The sequence below is a fragment of the Propithecus coquereli genome, unplaced genomic scaffold (assembly GCF_000956105.1).
Source record: "Propithecus coquereli isolate 6110/MARCELLA unplaced genomic scaffold, Pcoq_1.0 Scaffold341, whole genome shotgun sequence".
NCBI classification, from domain to species: Eukaryota; Metazoa; Chordata; class Mammalia; order Primates; family Indriidae; genus Propithecus; species Propithecus coquereli.
The window spans coordinates 549,392-571,351 of NW_012149075.1; the positions used below are offsets into that span (position 1 = coordinate 549,392).

Here is a 21,960-nt window from a genome sequence, read left to right on the forward strand (position 1 = left end):
GGTGCAGAGCACAGCCCGGAACATACGCGTCGCGCTGCTCTGCGCGTGCGCCATAACCGGGCGGAACCGGGGAGGCTCAGGCTCCACCTTGAACCGCCCCAGCTCTACTCCTTCCCGGTCCCTCCCACTTCTCCGGGCACCCAACCCTGCGTCTCCTGCGTGCTGACGTCAGGTGCGTGCCCCTGTCCGGCAGCCGAGGAGACCCCGCGCAGTGCTGCCAACGCCCCGGTGGAGACGCTGAGGTGAGTGCGGGGCTCGAGGCTCCCCGCGGGAGCGGCTCCTGCCCCGTCCCGTCCCCGCCGCGCCGTCCCCGGCCTGTCCCCGTCCTCGGGGACATCCCGCCTGTGGGATCCCGGGGAGCCTGGAAGCGCGGGCATGGGGGAGTGCCCGGCTCGCTCTGCGCTCTTCGGGCGAGCGCGGGGCCGTATTCTGTGGGGAAGCTGAGGGGAGGGGTCGCGCGCCCGCCGAGAGGTGCGCGGCCGGGGCTGGGGTGCCGGCCGGGGGCGCGGGCGGGGCCGGGCTGTCACCCGGCAGCGGCGGAAGGAGGGAGTCACACCCATCCCGGCCGCCCGGGCTCCCCTCCCCCTTCGGCCCGGCTCCGCGGGCTCCCGAGGGCGGGCGGCCAGGCTGGGGCGCCGGGGACCGCGGGCCGTGGAGCCCCGTGGGGCGCCTGGGGTGGGCCGGCAGCCGGGGCTTGAAGGCTGAGCGCTGCCCCAGGGGCTCCCGCTTCTGCTTCCTGCTTCGCCCGGCGCCGCCGCGGACATTTTGCGGCGGGCTGGGGGAGGGGAGCGGAATTGCAGCCTTGGCGGGGAAGTGGCGGCGGGGAGGGGGCGGCTTGCGGGCTGCTCGGGCCGGGCCTGCGCCGCACTTCCCTCGGCCGCCTCCCGGCTGGGCGCTCCGTCTGGGCAGGGCGGGTCTGAGCCCCGTTTCTCCAGTCTCCTTTATCCCTGCCTTACGTTGAGTTCCTAATATTTCCGTTTGCTTCTCCAAGTCTCTCCCTGCTTATTCAGCTGAAGCTTCCCTTTCAGGGAGTTACCTAACTACCTCCCGAAACTGTCGTTCGGCCGCTTGCCTAATTCCTCTTACCAGGGGGACATTTTCTTTGTTCGTTTGTTTTTTCCTCCCCTTGAAGTCCGAGAGAAATGCAGTGTGGAAGATTACGTCATCGCAATATAAGGGGTGAGAGTTTTAACTCATACAAGTCAGGGACTCACCAAGTGTGAAGACAGCATTTTGCAGCCTTAGTCCGTAACCCAGTGGCTTATCCTGCCTGCTTCCCAAAGCATCGCATCCCAGAGATGATTTTTTAAAATCTTCCTGTTTGTGTTCATGGCCGACTTAAATGCATCTAAAAGTCAGGAAGATTTAAAATCTCAGGATTAGCTTGTGCCAGGGAATAAAGTGTAAGACAACACCTTCTGCAGCCACTTGCGTAGGCATTAACTTTAAATTTAGGTCCCCTTGCCTGTACTAGAATGAAGTGAACTGAATTGTGGGACCAATTCTTCGGCCCAGAATGACTTCCCAGACTGTTTGAATTCTCCCATGTGACTTTTCTCTTGCTGGGAACCCACCTAAGTTGACTCAAATGCGCTCTTTGTGGAAACTGTGTTGAAAAGAGGATCAGTCGACTTTACACCTAATCTTTGCTTGCTGGACATTTTAGTTTTAACAATGAGTTTTGTATTTTTAACCAAAAAAACTTCAGCGAGTAGTATTTCCAGACTTCTGGGATCACGATTTTTGTCCCCGGAATGTTAGATACGTCTTAAATTTTATATCCTTCCTTGACTAAGTGGTATGCTAGGACAGAAAAATACTGACATTGTAAAGCAGGTGAGATTAAATTGTGTAATGCATTGTTACAAGGGTAGTTCATGTTGGAACAAGTACTTTCCCATTGTTTTTCATTTGTATGGAGAGAACAGATTGCTTGTTAAGAAACACTTGAGGAATGAGTGCTAGGTTCAAATCAGCTTTCTGTAGAATGTAGGCATCACAGACTATTGGATAGGTGTGTGGCTTGGATCTTCTGAAATACATTTGTTTCAATGGGGTATCTTTAGGAATATAAAATTGTAACAGTGCCTTTTTTTCTTGTGTTTTTTGTATCTAAGATGTTTAAATATGTATCAGTTTGTATCTTTCCTTCCAAAAATACAACCTAATAGTTTGGATTTATAGGTTTTACGCTGACAGATAAGAGATTGGTAATTAACTGAGTATTAAAAATGAGCTCTTTTTCAGTCAGAGTATTAATAATGAGCTCTTTTTCTTCAAGACCAGAAAGGTAGCACATCCTCTGTTTATCCTTAAAGTGTTTTCATATTACATCCAACACTTGTGCTTAAACTTAATTTTTTTGAAATCTAAGGCAATTGTTATAGCCTACAGTAGTAAACCAAACATTGGTGAGATTTTTAAAGCCCACCAAGACCAAATCTTGAAGTTTTCTCTAACTTCAAGATTTGTTTTCCTTTATTAGGGTACTTTTTCTACTTGTAATTTTATGATCTATTAGAAAAGCATTTCTAGTTATTTGAAAAATGGTTATACTAATAAAATTTTTTGATCCAAGAACTGTCAAATTTGGGAAATTTTGAAGTACGATTTACTGTGGCTGTCTGGAGAGTAGTACTGACAGGCTGTCTGGGAAGTAAAAGACAAATTGTACTTGTATTTATAGATACATTTTACATGCATTTCTCTGGTTTAGTCTTTGTTTTTTTTGGAGAGGATGAGGAGCATGTAATGAGTGCTTTAGGCTCCAGGGGTCGGGGGGAGGGGTGGTTAATATTGTGTTAACATATCTCACATAAACAGATTTATGTATCACCCTATTAAAGGGCTTCATTCAGGGCTTTTATGATAAGGCCTTACTCAGTGTTCTCTTCCAAATATATTTGTTGTCAGTTTCCCACATTAGAATGTAAGTTCCACGAGGCAGGACTTTGGCCTGGCATGGTCAGGCCATATCCCGAACACTTAGAATACTGCCAGACACATAGTAGGTTTCAAGAAGTATTTGTTGAATGAATTTGATGGTATCTGAGGGTTAACATTTTCTCTTGCTGCATGTTCCATAGGCCTTTGTGCTGTGTGTTTCCTGAGACAACTTTTGTGCTTGATCAGCCATATCCATATTTGGGCTCATTGAGGTGATAGTTACTAATCTACTCTTGCTTGACTTTATCCATCTGTTTAGTCCAATATTTTCTGCAGCTACCCTATCTGGACAATTTATCATCACTTAGAAAATCTTCTGATAATTAGTTTTTATTCTCCAAAAGATTATTCAGATTTAATGTTTGTTTCCTTATCTTCCTTTATTTCTTTGTTTGCAAATAGCAGCTATTTTTGCCACTTCTTTCCCTCTACGGTATCAAATTCCTGGTCATGTTATGCTTTGTCCCTTACCAGTTTCTACTCTTAATTACCCCTTCCTTCAGTCCTAAATACTAAAGCAATTTTCGTTATTTGGCATTTCAGCTGTGTCTGCCAGTGCTGCTATTATAAGCCCTGAATGTCAAAACTCTTCTTCACTAGTCACCTCTGGACATTGGTCTCAATCTGCTCATTCCATGAAGTGAAATAAGGTGTTTTGCCAACAAAATGGTGTCCCTCCTTGCCATTTTAGAATTTTTTTTTTTCTTTTGAGACAGAGTCTCACTCTGTTGCCCAGGCTGGAGTTCAGTGGTGTTGTCATAGCTCACAGCAACCTCAAACTCCAGAGCTTAAGCGATCCTCCTGCCTCAGCCTCCCCAGTAGCTGGGACCACAGGCATGCACCATGACGCCCGGCCAGGTTTTCTATTTTTAGTAGAGATGGGGTGTCATTCTTGCTCAGGCTGGTCTTGAACTGCTTTGCTCAAGCAATTCTCTGGCCTTGGCCTCCCAGAGTGCTAGGATTATAGGTGTGAGCCACCATGCCCAGCCGAAAAATATTTTTTTAATCAAATACTTGGCATTAGCTATTATGCTGAAGTCCAGAACAGTTTCTAATATAGCAAATGCTTATATTGTTAAATCATGATATTTACCAAGCATTGGTGTTCTGTCCCTGAAAAGAACCTCTGACTTAGGTTGTTATTCACTATTGTTATTTAACACATTATATTTTAACCCTGTGTCATTTTCTCCAAAAACATGCCTTTTATTTCCATTTGCCATTTTAATTTTGCTGTGTGTTCTTAAGAGGTGTACTGCTACTATAGTGATTAAAAGCATTGACTCTGGAACCAGACTACCTGGGTTCAAATTCTTACTCTACCATTTATTAGCTATGTGTATTCTAAGTTCTTTGTGACTCAGGTTTACCTCCTGTAAGATAGGGGTAGCAGTAATGCCTACTTCACTGGTGTTAGGAAGATGAAATCAGTTAAATATATGTGAAGTGTGCTTAAGACTATTCACTGTCACATAGCTATATAGGTGTTCGCTCTTATATGTAATCTCTTAGGATCCTATCCCCCACCTTTTTTTTTTTTTTTGGAGACAGCGACTCCCTCCGTCGCCCTGGGTAGGGTGCAGTGACGTCAACACAGCTCACTGCAACCTCAAACTCTTGGGCTCAAGCGATCCTCCTGCCTCAGCCTCCCAGAGTGCTAGGATTACAGGCATGAGCCGCAGCTCCTGGCTCTCCCCATCTTTGAGAAGCTGTTTCCCCCAAACACAAACATTTTAATACCATTCCTCTCCCAGACTTATCTCACGAATCCGTAAAAATTTCTAAATGAAGTGGAGATTGTTGTCTCCTTTACATTTTTATCCATTATCTTTACCAGTGTCATAGAAACACGGGTGTAAGCATCAGGTGTATAGTGTGTGGTCTGTGGCCCCAGCAGCATGAGCATCACCTGGGAGCTCATTAGAACCCTCAGGCTTCATCCTAGTCTTGCTGAGTCAGAATGTGTATTTTAACGAAATCCCCACATTATTTTTATGCATATTAAGATTTGAAGCACCCTCTTCAGGACTGCTAAGTGATGTTAAGGAATTGGGGAAACAATGTGAGTGCTTTATTTTTAGTTTTCCTCTACTGAAGTATAACCTGGTTTCTTTTAGGTAATATACCAGAATTTATTGCAGAGATCGTAATCTGAAAATGAATCTGAAGCCTATTTGGTTTTTAAAGGAATTACAGTTTCCTGACTGTTGTGTAGAATTGCCTCGTGTTTGTGCTCATTATCAGGAACTAATATGTTGTTTAAAGTTATTAAAATAGCTATTGCCCACTTATTAATAACTAAATAATCTTAAGTTCTATAGCTCTGTGAACTTGGAAAAGTTAATAAAAATTTAAGTTCTAGTTTAGTATATCAATTATGCATTTGAACTTAAGTGACATTTTGAAAACTAATTGTTATGAAGGGGAATGATCTAAGCATATGATAAGGATAATTGATATTTGGTATGAAAACTTAGGTGAAATACAGAGTTGGTATTTAGCTGGTCACATGTAAAAAATGTTTTCTCCTTTCTTTGCTAAAATAAGCCATACTTCAGATCTCAAGGGAAAATGTTAATAACTAAAAATCTAGTCTTCGTTAGCTGTCATCCTGAAAAAATTATTGCTATTTTTCAAGGACCAGATTGAATTGTATTTCTCTGTTTCCTTTTTCCTTCTTAAACTATTTGGTGTAGGAGAAATTCCACAGTATTATCCCTGTGCAATATATGCTCTAGAGTAATGCTTCCTAAACCTTCTTAAATCAAGGCAGACATAGAAAAATGTGTATGCCACCCTGGGAAAAATGGAGAGGCTGCTTGGCTGGTTAGAGGTGCTCCAGACGCCAGGAGATCTGGGGGATCAGTGTCTCAGGCACACCTGTGTTCATTCTGTGTCTTAAGTGGCAATCTGAAGCCATATACTGTTGGATATAAAGCCACAGTCATTCTTTTCAGTGTGAAAAGATCACTGTTACTCTCCGTGGAAAGAGAAGAGCTTACTGAGAACAGATTAAATGAGGGAACAAATGAAACCAGAGGGAGAGATGGAGGTGGAATAAAAGAATATTGTGATAATTAGTGTTAAGGAGTATGAGGAAAGAGGATATATTTAGTAAAGAAAGCATAACCAAGAGTGCAGCTACAATCTATTAATATTTGCTTTGTCGGTAGACAGGACTATTTGTAATATTTTTGATTTTTTTTTTTAAGTCTGCTTAAAAGCAGACGAAGAGGAGTGGGAAGTAGAAGAATAACGTTTCTTAAATAATTATTTCTGGTTTCAGGGATTTTCACTATACAACTTCACTAGAGCTACTAGTATTTGTTTCACTAGCTAAATGTTGTTTGAGGGGAGCTCCGTTTTAGATCACTTCTGAAATGGAATTAGTCCATCCACATCACTTATTACTTTCCTAGAAAAACCATATTTTTATTGTAGTGTTTAAGATTAACAGTAAGATTTTAAAATAAATGATTAGATTTTAAGTGTAAATATTCATTTATCAAATAACTTGAAAAAATGGATAGTTCCTATGAATATCAGTGTTAGAGTTTAAATCAATATCTAATACTCTCATTTGTTTCAGAACGTATACAAATAGTATTTCTAAAATGTAAGCTAGGCAATGTTTGAATTATTTTAGGTCATATTATTTATTTGCTCTGCTCATCATAGGGCCAAAGGGAATGTTAGATCATCCTAACAGTTTATAAGCCAGTAAAGATGGGGGAAGGAGATACCTTTAATTTTTAGATTAATGCCTGTGTTGTTTAGTGCATTTCAGGATATCCGAAAGGTGTTTCTGTGGGGTTGGGTGTCAAATAAATTGGAAATCCTAGTTATTATATCTCTGTATTGGAAATCATAATGTATATAATTTATTAAAGGATCAGAGATGTTAGATTGTTAGAGAATCTGTTTAACTCAAAAAAATTTTTTTTTTTTGAGGCAGGGTTTCACTCCCTTGCCCTGGGTAGAATGCAGTGGCTTCATCACAGCTCACTGCAGCCTCCAACTCCTGGGCTCAGTATCCTCTTGCTTCAACTTCCCAAGTAGCTAGGACTACAGGTGCATGCATGCTAGGATGCCTGGCTAATTTTTCTGTTTTTAGTAGAGACGGAGTCTTACTTTTTCCTCAGGCTGATCTTGAGCTCCTGAGCTCAGAACTCCTGATTATAGGCGTCAGCCACCTCGCCCGGCCAACTCAGTGTTTCTTAAGCTTGTTTGATGGAGTTCCCCCTCCCTGTCCCCACATCCCCCAGTGGAATAACCTTTGAAGTTTTGAGAAAATGGACTGGGAGACACTGGTGTCTAGTGACTTAGTAATCTCCATTTGGCTCAAAGGCTGTCGGTATAGCCAAATAAATGTTTGCTATGGTAGAAAAATGGAAAAATTTTGTCTTAAGTTTCCAAGACAGGTAAATAAATGGTAGAGACTTCAGCAGTTGTGGGTAATTATTCTTGCTTTGCCCTAAACTGCACTGAAGAGCTGTTGTACAGCTACCCTTATTTAGAATTTCTTGGGACAGGACTGAGCATATTATATATAAAACTCATCTTTGGGGTATCTGTGGGGAACTACCTCCAGCTCAACTTAAAATTGGGCAAGCAGTTATAGAAGGGAGAAGCAGACGAATAGGACTGGAGACGTGATTGTCCACTGGCTGCAAGGGAAACCTCTGAAATGGAGTCACTATCTACAGTTTCCTCTGTTCTTGGATCAGTGATCCTAGTTTGAGTATTTTGTTGTTTTCTAGTATTCTGAAAAGCTTGCAGCAATTTCAAAGCCAATATTTAAAAATTATGAAAGTCATACAATTAACATTTATTTGTGATCCAAAGAATTTCAAATAGTCTTATTATTACTATGTAATTTTTTCTTACTTGTTCACCTATATGAGAAGGTTTTTTAGGAGCTTGTGACAGTAATCTGTGAGTTCTTTGTACTTCATAATTTTTTATATAATTTTGCATTTTCTTTCTTGCTGCCGAGACTCCCTTCCCCCCACCCTGAAAAACTTAGATCCCATCTTTTAGATTAACTCTCCTCCTCCCCCTGTTGCACATATTGCAAGGAAATAAAGATATAATATCCTTAAAACTTGTCCTTGGTTCTAGTTAAATCAGAGCCAGGAACAGAAAAATCATTCAACATATCTGTTACCAGTCATCCGAGAGAGATGGAGTAGAGAAAGACATGTTTGTATATCAGGTTAGGGGACTTAGGTTGGGCTTTCTTATTTCTTTTAAAAAATAACTATTTTGGTAATTGATCAAAAATTAGTTCAGGATCAAGATTAATTCATGCTCTGAATGTGACGTATGCTGAAGATCCAAGTTTGTTTTCTGACAGTAAATTCTTTACCTCTTTCAGTTGGAGAAAGTGGTATCATTTTTGTTCTTAGGTCTCTCTTGCTCTCATTTTCTCTTTTTTAACATGAAGATGAGATTTTTTTTAAAGAAATGTTTACAGAAATTTTTTTTAACCAAAGAACCCCCATAATGCATAGGAGCAGCTTTTAAAATAGCAACGGCAAAAATTTTTGTGAGGTCCTAAATTCTGGAGGTAATTCCTTAGCAGTTACATTAGTCCTTAAATTCATTATACACTACTTTAATTGATTTAAATCTAAATGAATTATTCCAAAATTAGAGGCATATTTTAGTTATAAAACTACTGAGTGTGAGAAATTGGTTACCTCAACGATTTTACTCTGATACAGTTGCAAACATAATGTGATACACATACTTTTTGGGAATACCACTTTTTCTAGGAGAGGCTTTTGTTTTTGTTGATAGCTTAAAAGTCTGTAGAATTGTGCATTCCTGCAACGGAGCAGAGTCGCTCGTGGTGATAGAATATTTATCTCCTGAAAATGATGCTGAATGGCTTTGAAGTTAAACACTTGGGTGTTTACTTTAGCTGGTTCAGGTTGTGGTCTTGACTTAAGAGTTAGGAATAGGATATTTCTCTTTCAGAAGAGTACATATTTCTTTTTAAAATCTTTATCCAGAGAGTAATAGGAGAGGATTTAGGAGTGTAGAGAACGTTAAAGGGCATATTCTGAGTCCAAAGAACAAGTTTTTTTGAGTTGTTGCATCTCTGACCTATACTGTCTTACTCATTTATGAATTCAACAACCCTTTGAGTGACTGCCCTGTGACAGTCACCATTTTAGGTTCTGGGAATATAGCAGTGAGTAAAATTGACCAAAACAAATCTCTGCCTCCATAAAGTTTATATACTACCAGTGTGTGAGTTGGAAGGGAGGGGTATGGTAGGGTGAAGGGCATCTAGTAGGTATTGGGTTGCAGTTTGAAATAGGGTAGTCAGAGGAATTCTTACTATACAAATGACATTTGAGCAGTGACCTGTAGGGGATGTCACTGACATCCCATGTGCAGGCAAGAGCATTCCAGGCTCTGTTGCCCAGGTTGGTCTTGAACTTCTGGCCTCAAATGATCCTCCTTCCTCAGGCTCCCAAAGTGGTGGGATTACAGGCATGAGCCACCACGCCCAGCCTTTAATCACTTTTAATCAGTGACAAGTACTGTTATGCATATTTTGTATGAAATCTGTAAAAATAGACACTAAACAAATGTATTTCATAATTCATTTGGCATACCTCTCAAGGAGCTTAGTTTCGAAAATGTCATGTGTGTCTAATTTCCGTTGAAAGGATTGATAAACAAGGTAGAAGTTCCTGCCTTGATGGTGTGCTCTTAGTTTCAAAGTGTGCCTGAACAGGCAGATTTGTTGCCAACCCATATTGGATATTTTCTAGGGTCTTTGCAATCTGTCTTTGTTGTTTTGTTTCTCTTGATTTTTTTTTTTTAATTGGATAGAACTATACTGTTACTTCTGTGGAACCAAGTGGAAACATCTGCAGTCATGCCTCCTGTACTGCATTGATCAGACTTTGGAGCAAATGTTATAGCTTCTCTATTCTTTGCCAAATTATTTCTTGAAGTATATGGTTGAATGCTTCTGTAGAAGTTCACCCCGTTAATAGCAGACTTTACATCAAAATTTGTAGACCACTTTGATTTAGAATGTTGGTAATCTTGGCTTATCTTGCCCTTTGAAAAATGGCTTGTGGTTTATAAAACAGATTTTATGAGAATCTCAATGTAGGTACCTCTGTCTCATCAGATATAACAAAGAGAATCTAAATGATTATGGCTTGTTTTGTAGTTGGCATCTCACCTGGTAACCTTTCAAAGAAAGTTTCTCAATTTATCATATAATGTGTGTTGCCCAGGTAATATTATAATTTGTTTCATGCTGCACATGTATGCTGTGTAGGATTTCTAATACAAGCTGGCACATGATATCATCCTTGATTGACTTAGGACCAAATTACTATGTGCCGATTCTGAAAAGGCCATACATAGCTATATATTTTAATACATATATTTTTTGCATGTATGAGAACAAAAATCATCTGACTTTTTTTTTTTTTTTTTTTGGAGACAGTCTTGCTCTGTCACTTGGGCTAGAGTGTCATGGCATCAGCCTAGCTCACAGCAACCTCAAACTCCTGGGCTCAAGCAATCCTCCTGTCTCAGCCTCCTGAGTAGCTGGGACTACAGGTGTGTGCCACCACACCTGGGTAATTTTTTCTTTTTTTTAGTAGATACAGAGTCTTGCTCTTGGCTCAGGCTGGTCTTGAACTCCTGAGCTGAAGTGATCCTCCTGCCTCGGCCTCCCAGAGTGCTAGGATTACAGGCGTGAGCCACCGCGCCTGGCCTTACTTGACTGTGTTTAAGATTTTTTCTAGCTTCTCTGTTTGTCTGTGGTACAAACCTGTCCTCTAATTTCTCAAACTAAAAAACTTCCTCATAATTTACTGCCTCCTTAAACAAACCCTCTACCTCCAGTGGGATCACCTGTTTCTTCTTTATTTCCATGCCACTACCCCAGTACAAATCCTCCATTTCAGTCTTGTATTGTTACAGAGGTTGCTTAGCTGAATTCCTTGACTATATGGTTGCCTTTGGTATTTCATCTTGGAATACAGGTACGATGTTGATATTCCTAAAAAACTGTTATTAATGGATTTGGAAGAAATGATAGCTTTCTGTTTTCTACTGAAATTAAAACTCTTCTGCCTGGCTTTCAGAGTCTGACTTGGACTTACGCAGTTTTTTTGTTTCTTCCACTTTGCAGGCTTACTTGTGCCCTTTCTCCTGATAGTCCATCTAACTAGAGATTTATTCTCACATTTTTCTAGACCACTCCCTCATGTTCATTACTCTTTGAAAACCTGTGGCCCTTGTAGTTTATAGCTGTGGTCCCCCGATCCCTGTGGCCTGTTAGGAACTGGGCCGCATAGCAGGAGGTGAACCATGGGCAAGCAGGTGAAGCTTCATCTGTATTTATAGCCGCTCCCCATTGCTCGCATCACTGCCTCAGCTCCACCTCAGATCATCAGGCATTAGATTCTCACAGGAGCACAAACCCTACTGTAAACTACGCGTGCGAGGGATCTAGGTTGCGGTTCCTTATGAGAACCTAATGCCTGATGATCTGAGGTGGAGCTGAGGCGGTGATGCTAGCGCTGGGGAGTGGCTGCAAATACAGATTATCATTAGGAGAGAGGTTTGACTCCACCCAGGTGTGGTGGCACACACCTGTAGTCCCAGCTACTCAGGAGGCTGAGGCAGGAGGATCGCTTGAGCCCAGGAGTTTGAGGTTGCTGTGAGCTAGGCTGATGCCATGACACTCTAGCCCAAGTGACAGAGCAAGACTGTCTCCAAAAAAAAGTCAGATGACTTGTTCTCATACATGCAAAAAATATATGTATTAAAATATATAACTATATATGGCCTTTTCAGAATAAATATAATGTGCTTGAATAAATATAAAATAAATATAATGTGCTTGAATCATCCCCAAACCATCCCCCCCCATTCATGGAAAAATTGTCTTCCATGAAACTGGTCCCTGGTGCTAAAAAGATTGGGGACCGGCTGGGTGTGGTGGCTCACGCCTGTAATCCTAGCACCCTGGGAGGCCAAGGTGGGCGGATCGCTCAAGGTCAGGAGTTCGAGACCAGCCTGAACAAGAGCGAGACCCCCGTCTCTACTAAAAAATAGAAAGAAATGATCTGGACAACTAAAAATACATATATATAGAAAAAAAATTAGCCGGGCATGGTGGCGCATGCCTGTAGTCCCAGCTACTTAGGAGGCTGAGGCAGGAGGATCGCTTGAACCCAGGAGTTTGAGGTTGCTGTGAGCTAGGCTGACGCCACGGCACTCTAGCCCGGGCAACAGAGCCAGACTCTGTCTCAAAAAAAAAAAAAGATTGGGGACCACTGCTTTATAGTATAAATTTGAACAATCTGAGATGACTACAATTGTTAGCCTCTTCTGCTTATAACCAGTAAAGTGTACAAGATGATGTACATCGACCTATCTAGCATAGTAGTTGGCACAGAGTAGGCATTCAGTAAATTACTGAAATGTTTTAAAGGCCTGAAATGTTTTGAAGGCCTTGGAAGGTGCAGAGTTTCTGTCTTACTCAGTGTACTGCGATAATAGGCCCTTAAATATCTTGCTTACTTTTGTAATAAGTTAATAGAGTTGATTCTTGGAAGGAGTTGATTCTTGGAAGAACAGAAGCCTATATTAACAGTTTTAGTTTTAAGTCCTTCCTTGTGTCTTTTTTTTTTTTTTCTTCCTTGTGTCTTGATTGGATAAGATCGGTTAGGTGCTTGGGGTCTTATTCTTTAACCAACACACACTACAACTACTGTTAAATTCTTTTTGCATTTTTTTCACTTTAGAACAGAAAGGGATTTAACAGTTACATGTTTTTAATAACATTGTGTTATTACCATGTTGGTTGTCTTAAAAACTGTTTTAAATATGTACAGCATCTCATCCTGTGGTATATTAGTTAATCATTTTCCTGTTACATTAACTGTTTGGATGTTATAGCATTCCATTATTTCTTATTTGTTTATTTTTGTTGTTATTTTTTTAGAGACAGGGTCTCGCTCTGTTGCCCAGGCTGGAGAGCCGTGTTCATAGTTTACTGTAACCTCCAACTTTGGGGCTTAAGTGGTCCTCATGCCTCAGCTTTCTGGGTAGCTGGTACTACAGGCCTGCACCACCACACCCGGCCTAAATTAAAAAAAATTTTTTTTATAGGCGGGGCAAGATGGTTTAAGTTTATAATCCTAGCGCTTTGGGAGGCTGAGGTGGGACAATTGCTTGAGGTTAGGAGTTCGAGAACAGCCTGAGCAAGAGTGAGACCCCATCTCTACCAAAAATAGAAAAATTAGCTGGGCATGGTGGTGCATACCTGTAGTCCCAGCTACGTGGGAGGCTGAAGCTGGAGGATCACTCGAGCCCAGGAGTTTGAAGTTGCAGTGAGCTGTGATGATACCCTGGCACTCTGAGCACAAACCAAATTTTTTGTAGAGAAGGGGTCTTGCTGTGGCCTCAGGTGATCCTCCCGCCTCAGCCTCTTAGAGTGCTGGGATTATAGGCATGAGCCACTGTGCCCAGCCTCCATTGTTTCTTGATAAAGTCTTTTTTTTTTTTTCTTGGATAAATTATCTGAAGTGGAATTACTGAGAGAAATGATATGTATATTTCAATGGCTCTTAAAATATATATGGAGGGCATTTAAAAAAAAAACTGCCTAAAGTCATGAAATAGATTGAGGATTTTGGTGAGTTTGGTTTATCAAGACTTGTTAGCTTCTAGCAAGCAGGAAAAAAGAAAGACTTGTTACCTCCCAGACCTCAAGTTTACCGATGGTGCTTTTCCTAATTGTTGAATATGTCATGGAGATCTTTTCATTTTGGTAGATTTTTTTTTATTAAAGAAAATATTACCTGCACATGGTGAAAACTTTAGTAACCAAAGGAGTATGACAAAAAGTGAGTGTACTTATCACAGACACCCATATTCTTTTCCCAGAAGCAGCCACTCTTACTAGTTTCTTATATATCTTTGTAGCTAGTCTCTGCATCTGTAAGTTTGAAAGTATGAATGTGTATCTCCTCTGTTAAAAAAAAAACTCAAGTATATTGACAGTTTATACACATTGTTCTGCACCTTGCCTTTTAAAAACTTAATTTACTTTATCTTGCAGATCTTCCATATTGGCATGTATAAGTTTGTTAGGGCTGACATAACGAAATACCACAGACTGGGTGATTTAAACAACAAAGAGAAATTTGTTTCCTTACAGTTCTGGAGGCTAGAAGTCCATGATCAGGGTGTTGGTAGGGTTGGTTTCTCTCTGAGGGCCTCTGTCCTTGACTTGTAGATGACTGCCTTTGGGTGACTTCACATGATTTTTCCTCTGTGTCTGTCCTAATTTGCTTTTTTTATAAGGACACCAGTTATATTGGATTAGGGTCCACCCATATGACCTCATTTTACCTTGTTTTTTTTATTTTTTGAGACAGGGTCTCGCTCTGTTGCCCAGGGTAGAGTGCAATGGCGTGATCATAGCTCACTGCATCCTCAAACTCCTGGGCTCAAGCAGTCCTTCTACCTTAGCCTCCCATGTGCAAGCCACCGTGCCCAGCTAATTTTTCTATTTTTTGTAGAGACAGGCATCTCACTCTTGGTCAGGCTAGTCTCCAACTCCTGACCTCAAGTGATCCTTCTTGGCTTCCCAAAGTGCTAGGATTACAGGCGTGAGCCACTGCGCCTAGTCTCATTTTACCTGAATTACCCTTTTAAAGGCCCTATCTTCAAATATAGCCATGTTCTGAGGTACTGGGGGTTAGGCCTTCAACATGTGAGTTTGGGAGGTGGGGAGTGGGGATGACACAGAGTTCAGCCCCTAACAGGCAGTGTAGCTCATTTTTTTTAATAGTTTTGCAATATTCTTTTACTGTAACCTATTACTATTTTACCAGTCCCTTATTGGTTCATGTGTAGGCAATCTCCTGTCTTTTGCTCCTACAAGCAAGGCTGCAGTGAATATCCTTGTACCTCCCTCTTTGTGTACTTGGGGAAAGACTTAAAAAATGGAATTGCTAGTTCAAAGAATGTACGTACTAAGTTCTGGTAGATATTGTTCTCGACTTTGAAGCCTTGTTTCTTGTTGATCCTGTTATATTTTGAAAGCAAAAATTTGCCTTATGAATTAGGTCCTAATTATGAGGGAAAATCTTACTGTAATCTTTATTATCTTCTGGTCAAATACTTCGTTAGTGCTCTTATTTTGTTTTTAGTGGTACATGATTGGCTCTCAATTCGATGGAGTGTAAGAACACAAGCTGCTATAGAAGATTGCCTAGAGAAGATTCGGTTCTGAATTGTCTGCTTATCTGGGTTACTTCGCAATAATAATAAGAGCTCATATTTGAGTGTTCTGTATGTGGAGTAACTCAGTTAATATATAAACAACCTATGATGATGATACTATTATCTCTATTTTTCAAATGAAGAAATAAAGGCTTAAAGAGGTCAAGCAGCTTGTCCAGAGTTACACAAGAATGGGAATCTGAGCTTTAGAGCTGCTTGACTTGAAAGCTCATGCTGTTTACTGCTACTCTATATTGTCTTCCTTGGGTATATTAGAGACTTGATAAATATTTGTTGTATGATTAAGTTATTTTGTCTCTTAAAGTAGAGGTGGATTACAGCCATTTCTATAACATAGTACCCTGGCTACGAATGTGACATTTAGTTTAAACTGCTCTTTGAGATCGGAGTGAGGGGATTTCAGAAAGGATTGACCAAATTAGCAAATAAACTTGTCAAGTAGAAGCAAGGTTTTCTGACTTCTCTTTTTTTTTAACTTACAAACTGAAATTTAATCCATGTATTTAAATGTATATTGTACATAAGTTACAGATTCTCACTTCTGCCACTCAGCTAGAACTTTTCTGGAAAAGCCTCCTATTTCTTCCTTGATCCTGTTTTCTACAAGTAATGAAGTCACTGTCTGTTTCGAAGGTTATATCTGACAAACATCCATTTGCTGGTCTTCCTGGATAGGCCTGGGGCAAGGCCAGTGGAGGTTGTTTTGGAAGTGTCTGTGAGGAGGGAGGTGGACACAGGGATGGAGTTTTAGCGCCTGCACATGGCCACAGCATGGTCCCTACCCACAGGAAGTAGATGAGCTGCTCCCATAGCCTCGTGCTGAAGTTATGCAGGGAGACATCCCTGCCCATAGTGGCCCACAGTCCCTCCATGCTGCTGGGCCAAGCCTCCGTCTCACAGTGTCAGACCTGGTCTCTGGCCACCGGCAGGGCCAAACCTGAGTGAACAAGCCTGAGTTCCCTCATATTCATAGTATGTAGATGCTTTCACTTAACAGCAGTGCTTCTGATCTTTACCATGGGGCCATTCTGGTTTCTGCAAGTTTTAATTGGATATAAGGATAGGTGCCCTATTAGGTATTTACTCTGTGTCAGGTGATATACCAGTTGCTTTATATACATTACCTCATTTCTCTTTATAGCAGTTTTGTGAATTAGATGTTAATTTGTAGAGGAGAAAACGAAGGTATAGAAGTGAATTAACTTGTTAGTATCACACATATTGAAGTGGAGCTAAGATTAGAACTCATATTTGCTTGTCTTTAAAAAGTTCATGTTTTTTCATATTATTACTTTAGTCAACAAAGTTTTAAAAAGCATTAAAAAATTTATTTGTTCTTGTTCTTAATATATTGCTCAGTAATGTGTTAGATCCCTTGGGAGGGGGAAAAGTATAAACATAGTTCTTCCCCCTCAGAGAGCTTAAAATCTACTGGAATAAACACAGAACAGGCACATGTGAATAAAAATAGCATGATTAAGTACTCCTGTGATTCATTTATTCAGTGAATGAGTACCCCTTGTGTGGCTGATATTGAACTTTTGTCTGGGTATACAACAGAGTCTTTGCCTTTATGGAGATTTCCTTATTTTTTTTACTCGTCTTTACTGCCATTTCACAAATAAACAAGATAATTACAGATTATGACTGTACTGTAAAAGAAATAAACGGGTAATATGAGAGTGTAAGGATGGAGGGGGCTGTTACTCTGGATAGTATGGTCAGGGGAGGACTCTCTGAGGAAATGATTTGAGCTGAGATCCTAAGGGTCAGAGGCCAATAGCTTTAAGAGTAGCAGGGTCAGGGCTGGGCGCGGTGGCTCACACCTGTAATCCTAGCACTCTTGGGAGGCCAAGGTGGGTGGATTGCTTGAGCTCAGGAGTTTGAGACCAGCCTGAGCAAGCGTGAGACCCCATCTCTACTAAAAATAGAAAAATTAGCTGGGTGTGTTGGTGTGCATCTATAGTCTCAGCTACTCAGGAGGCTGAGGCAGGAGGATTGCTTAGAGCTCAGGAATTTGAGATTGCTGTGAGCTATGATGACGTCACTGCACTCTACACAGGGCGATGGAGTGAGAATCTGTCTCAAAAAAAAGAAAAGAAGAGCAGGATCAGGAATGTTGTTGGTAAAGACTTGAAGGCAGGACAGAACCTGACGTGTTTGAGGAGATAGAGACCTGTGTAGACAGATCATGGGGAGTGAGGGGGAGAGGAGTGTAAGGTAGATTTGAGAGCTAAGAAGGGCCTTGGTTTAGTGCATTCGGGCTGCTATAACAGAATACCGTAGACTGGGTAGCTTGTAAACAATGGAAACTTATTTCTCATAGTTCTGGAGGCTGAGAAGCACAACATCAAGGTTCTGGTAGATTTGGTGTCTTGTGAGGGCCCACTTTCTGGTACATAGGTGGTGCCTTCTTGCTGTTTCCTCACACGATGGAAGGGGCAAGGGGGCTCTCATTTTTATAAGGACACTAATCCCATTCACGAGGGCTCTGCCCTCGTGACCTAATCCCATCCTGAAGGTCCCACTTTCTAACATTATCATTTTGGTGATCAAGTTTCAACATACGAATTTTGGGGTGGAGGTATACACAAACATTGAGACCATAGCAGGAAGTCAAACAATTGGGGCAGTTTTTGATAGCTGGAATAGTTAGGAAAGGTCTCAGAGAAGGTGAGATTTTGGGGTGCAAGGTGAAGATAGAAATAGGATGAGTTATAAGGCCATACATCCAAGGTTTGGGGAAATTTATGTGAATAAAGGTATGGACTTTGAATAAGCACCAAACCTGTATTGGATAATTTAAATAGTATCAGGCAGTTAGTTAATTAGATGGGCATAATAAGACACGTAAATGCTAGTTAAGCAACTTCAGTCCAGTTTGTTCCCAGATTGTCTAGGTCTCAGAGCTGTGGTAAACTCTGATCTGAGATTTGGAATAAGCCAAATATTCTCATCTTTTGTTACCTGGTCTTTTATATGAAACTGAGGGTTGGTTTGTGTGGGCATGTGTAATTAAGAGAGTTGAATTATGTTACCCTTTTTTTTTTTTTATGTGTAAGCAGATGTTTATTACAGGACAATTTTTTCTATTAACGAAATGCTCTAAAAGAAAAAATGTAATACTATAAACTGACCTGGTAGCATGCAAATACTGAAGGCTTGAGAGGCATGTTTGTTCTTGTTGAATTTACATATAATAAATTCTTACGACATTTGATTCCAAAATACATGTACAGATTGGCTTGACATTAATACTTTAAAATATAGACATAAGGATAATTTAAACATTGGTATTTATATGCATCAACTCAAGGTCAATGACTGGAGAGCTGTTAAAAATCTGAAGTCAGAAAATCTTTAGGGCCGGGCGCGGTGGCTCACGCCTGTAATCCTAGCTCTCTGGGAGGCCGAGGCGGGTGGATTGTTTGAGCTCAGGAGTTCGAGACCAGCCTGAGCCAGAGCGAGACCCCGTCTCTACTAAAAATAGAAAGAAATTAATTGGACAACTAAAAATATGTAGACAAAATTAGCCGGGCATGGTGGCGCATGCCTGTAGTCCCAGCTACTTGGGAGGCTGAGGCAGGAGGATCGCTTGAGCCCAGGAGTTTGAGGTTGCTGTGAGCTAGGATGATGCCTCGGCATTCTAGCCCAGGCAACACAGTGAAACTCTGTCTCAAAAAAAAAAAAAAAAAAAAGAAAATCTTTAGGAAACAACTTTGTACCATGTACAGTTAAAGATAAAGGGCTAAAAAAATCTACTCTCGATGAATATCATTAAATGAACGTCCATCACACATCTATTTCAAAACCAGCATGTTTCCAAAATTATATCTCTTTACAAATAAACATAGTATTACGAACTATAGAGACACCATCAGGATGAGTTCTAAAATATGCTAAGTTTCACAAGGCATCGCTGAGCCATCTCTTAAGGTATTCATTTCAATCTTGGGGCATTAAGAACATCTTTGCTTTAATCAATTTTATGTCTCCATTTTCATCATCTTTGTAATTGCCATGATCTCCCTTGACAAACTTTTCCCCAGTTGTCCCCACCAAGGTCTCATATCTCCTAGACATTTTTTCTTCTGACACATCAAGTTGTACTGTTACATCTTCAGCTTCTTTTGTTGTGTTCTTAGCATTCATCTGAAGCATTAATTACTCAACCTTAGGATTAAATCCTCTAAATGACATTCTTCCATAGAGAAGATGTTCACATCATGAGAAATTTTGTTCTTATATTATGAAACTCTTTAAGCTCTGACAAATCCAAGTACTAGTGCTTTTCACTAATTTTCTTTTCTTCCTCTTCTAGTTGTTGATTTTTCTGTCCATTTGCATGAACTTTATGTGTAGCACCAAGTTCTTAGATAACTTGGTCTTGTGCTTGGCTATCATGCTGGTTCCAGCCTCCAACCGTGCTGCCCTTTCTTATTTAAGAGACTAGAACGAGAAAATTACATACAAGGATGTCAGTTATTAGTAATACTATGAAGGAAGAATATGTTGGGGGTGATGCTTGTTTATTGTCTGTGTACCCCACCAGGATTGTTGCCCCAAAGAGGGCATGCACTTTGTTCTATGCCTTGGAGGGTATGGCTGTGTATAGGACAAAGTTTGGCACATATTAGGTGCTTAATAAACATTTGTTGAATGAATGAATAAATCTACAAGTCTTGAATATTTAGAGGGAAAATCTATTAATAATAATTTCCATTCTTTTCTAATCAAGTACTTTGTTAGTGTTTTTATACATTATTACACACTTTACTTTTTCCAAATTACTGTTTTTGACAAACTTTGTAATGTAAATATATATTTATTTTTGCATCTTACTTAAGTGTTATTTTTCTCATTTCGTTATATTTTCCCTGTTTATTTATTTTTAATTCTTTAGAGATAGGGTCACTATCTGTTGTCCAGGCTGGAGTACAGTGGCCCAATCATAGCTCACTGTAACCTCCACCTCCTGGGCTCAATCCTTCCATCTCAGCCTCCTTTCCAAGTAGCTAGGGCTACAGGCACATGTGGCTAAGTTTTAAGAATTTATTGTAGAGAGAGGGTCTTGTTTCGTTGCCTGGCCTCAAGCAATCTTACTGCCTTGGCCTCCCAAAGTGCTGGGATTACAAGTGTGAGCCACTGTGCTCAGCCTCATTTATTTTTTATTTGTATTATGTATATTCGTGGAAAACAGTGCAGTTTTGCTACATTGACATATGGCATTGTGGTGAAGTCAGGGTCTTCAGTGCATACATCACTGAAGCCATGCACAGTGTACCACTTGTTTTGAAATACTAAATTTAAAATGATGTAGAATATTTAAATATTTACTGATTGAATTTTTAAGTGTTTTTGTTACACATACAATATAAAATAATGACTCTGGCTAGCGTCTTCTAGTTTTTGCCAATTTGAGGAAGGAAAAATAACATCATAGTAAAAATGAGCACTTAAGTTCTCATTGGATTGGACATTTCAGTCCATTTCCAGAAATGGAGCAGAGACAACAAACTTCTAGCACTGCTGGAAACATCCTTTTCCAAATAGAACCATAATCTTTCATTTTGTGAGTGCTATTGTCAGCACTTTTTTTTCCTTCTCTTTTTTGCTCCATTTTTGTCCTCTTAAAGACCTGTAGAACCTTGCTTGATTAGAGACCTAATTCTCTACTCTCTGAAGTATATTGTGATTTGACAACATGTATCAGTTTCTTCTTTCACAAGTGGCAGAAAATGGAGGAATTTGAATAATTGCTTCGATGAGTGTTTCATATTTGCCATCCAATTTTTGCATATATTAATGCATTTAATTGGCAGTTGGAGATTTATGGGGTTTTGCAAACATTTTTGCAATAGCACCTGTGCCATCCATGAAGAATTCTGGATGGTATGTGTTTGCCAAAAACCCAAAGATACTTTTGTGCAATGTCTGAAAATTACACTTAAAGGAGAGGGAGAAAAACCTAGTATCCTTCCCAAGGATCGGAAGCTGTAGCAGTGGGACTACCTCTCTGGTTTCTTTGACTATTTTTTGGTAAAGTATCTACCAATTTTTCACATATTCACCAGTCTCACGTCAAAAATCAAGAGAAAGGCAGCAACAAGGCTGTCTGCCACATACCGTGGAAATCTTGCCCTTTAAGTTTCTATGCTGGTTTGATACTGGAGGTGAATAAATGGAATTTGGGGGGAAAATGAGGTTACAGCTACTTAAAGATAGGAGAGAACAAAATAAGTTTTGATTGTTTTTTGAAAAATTTATTTCATTTATTTGCTTGCTAATTTAAAAGCAAAGCATGTTGAAAATATTTAGTCAGTCACTTGGTCTTACTATGTCTCCCTGGGTAGAGTGCAGTGGTGTCATCATAGCTCACAGCAACCTGAAGCGATTCTCCTGCCTCAGCCTTCCGAATAGCTGGACTACAGGCGTGGGCCAACAAGCCTGGCTAATTTTTTCTATTTTTGGTAGAGACAGGGCTTCACTCTTGCTCAGGCTGGTCTCAAGTGATCCTCCTGTCTTGGCCTCCCCGAGTGCTAGGATTATAGGCGTGAGCCACCATGCCTAGTTTGTTTTATTTATTGTTTGTAGTTGTTTCTCTCAATTATTTTTATGTGCTCACTGTGAGGAGCCACTTTGCTTATCATCTTTTTTGATAGTAGAATTCTTGCCTTCATTAATTTCTTTCTTGTTAGATTAGACACCAGA

At 40.4% G+C, this 21,960-nt stretch overlaps 1 protein-coding gene and 1 pseudogene across 2 annotated transcripts in view; one reads left to right on the forward strand and one right to left on the reverse strand.

The window, feature by feature from the left end:
* Nucleotides 1-117: 117 nt before the first annotated feature.
* Nucleotides 118-21,960, forward strand: part of CDC42 (cell division cycle 42) — a 43,727-nt gene continuing 21,884 nt past the window's right edge. For both annotated transcript variants that reach the window (XM_012650915.1, XM_012650916.1), the window contains exon 1: nucleotides 118-242. The gene's annotated coding sequence lies outside the window, so the exon portion shown is untranslated. The remainder of the gene's footprint in view (nucleotides 243-21,960) is intronic.
* On the reverse strand, nucleotides 19,195-19,653 carry LOC105815696 (annotated as a pseudogene).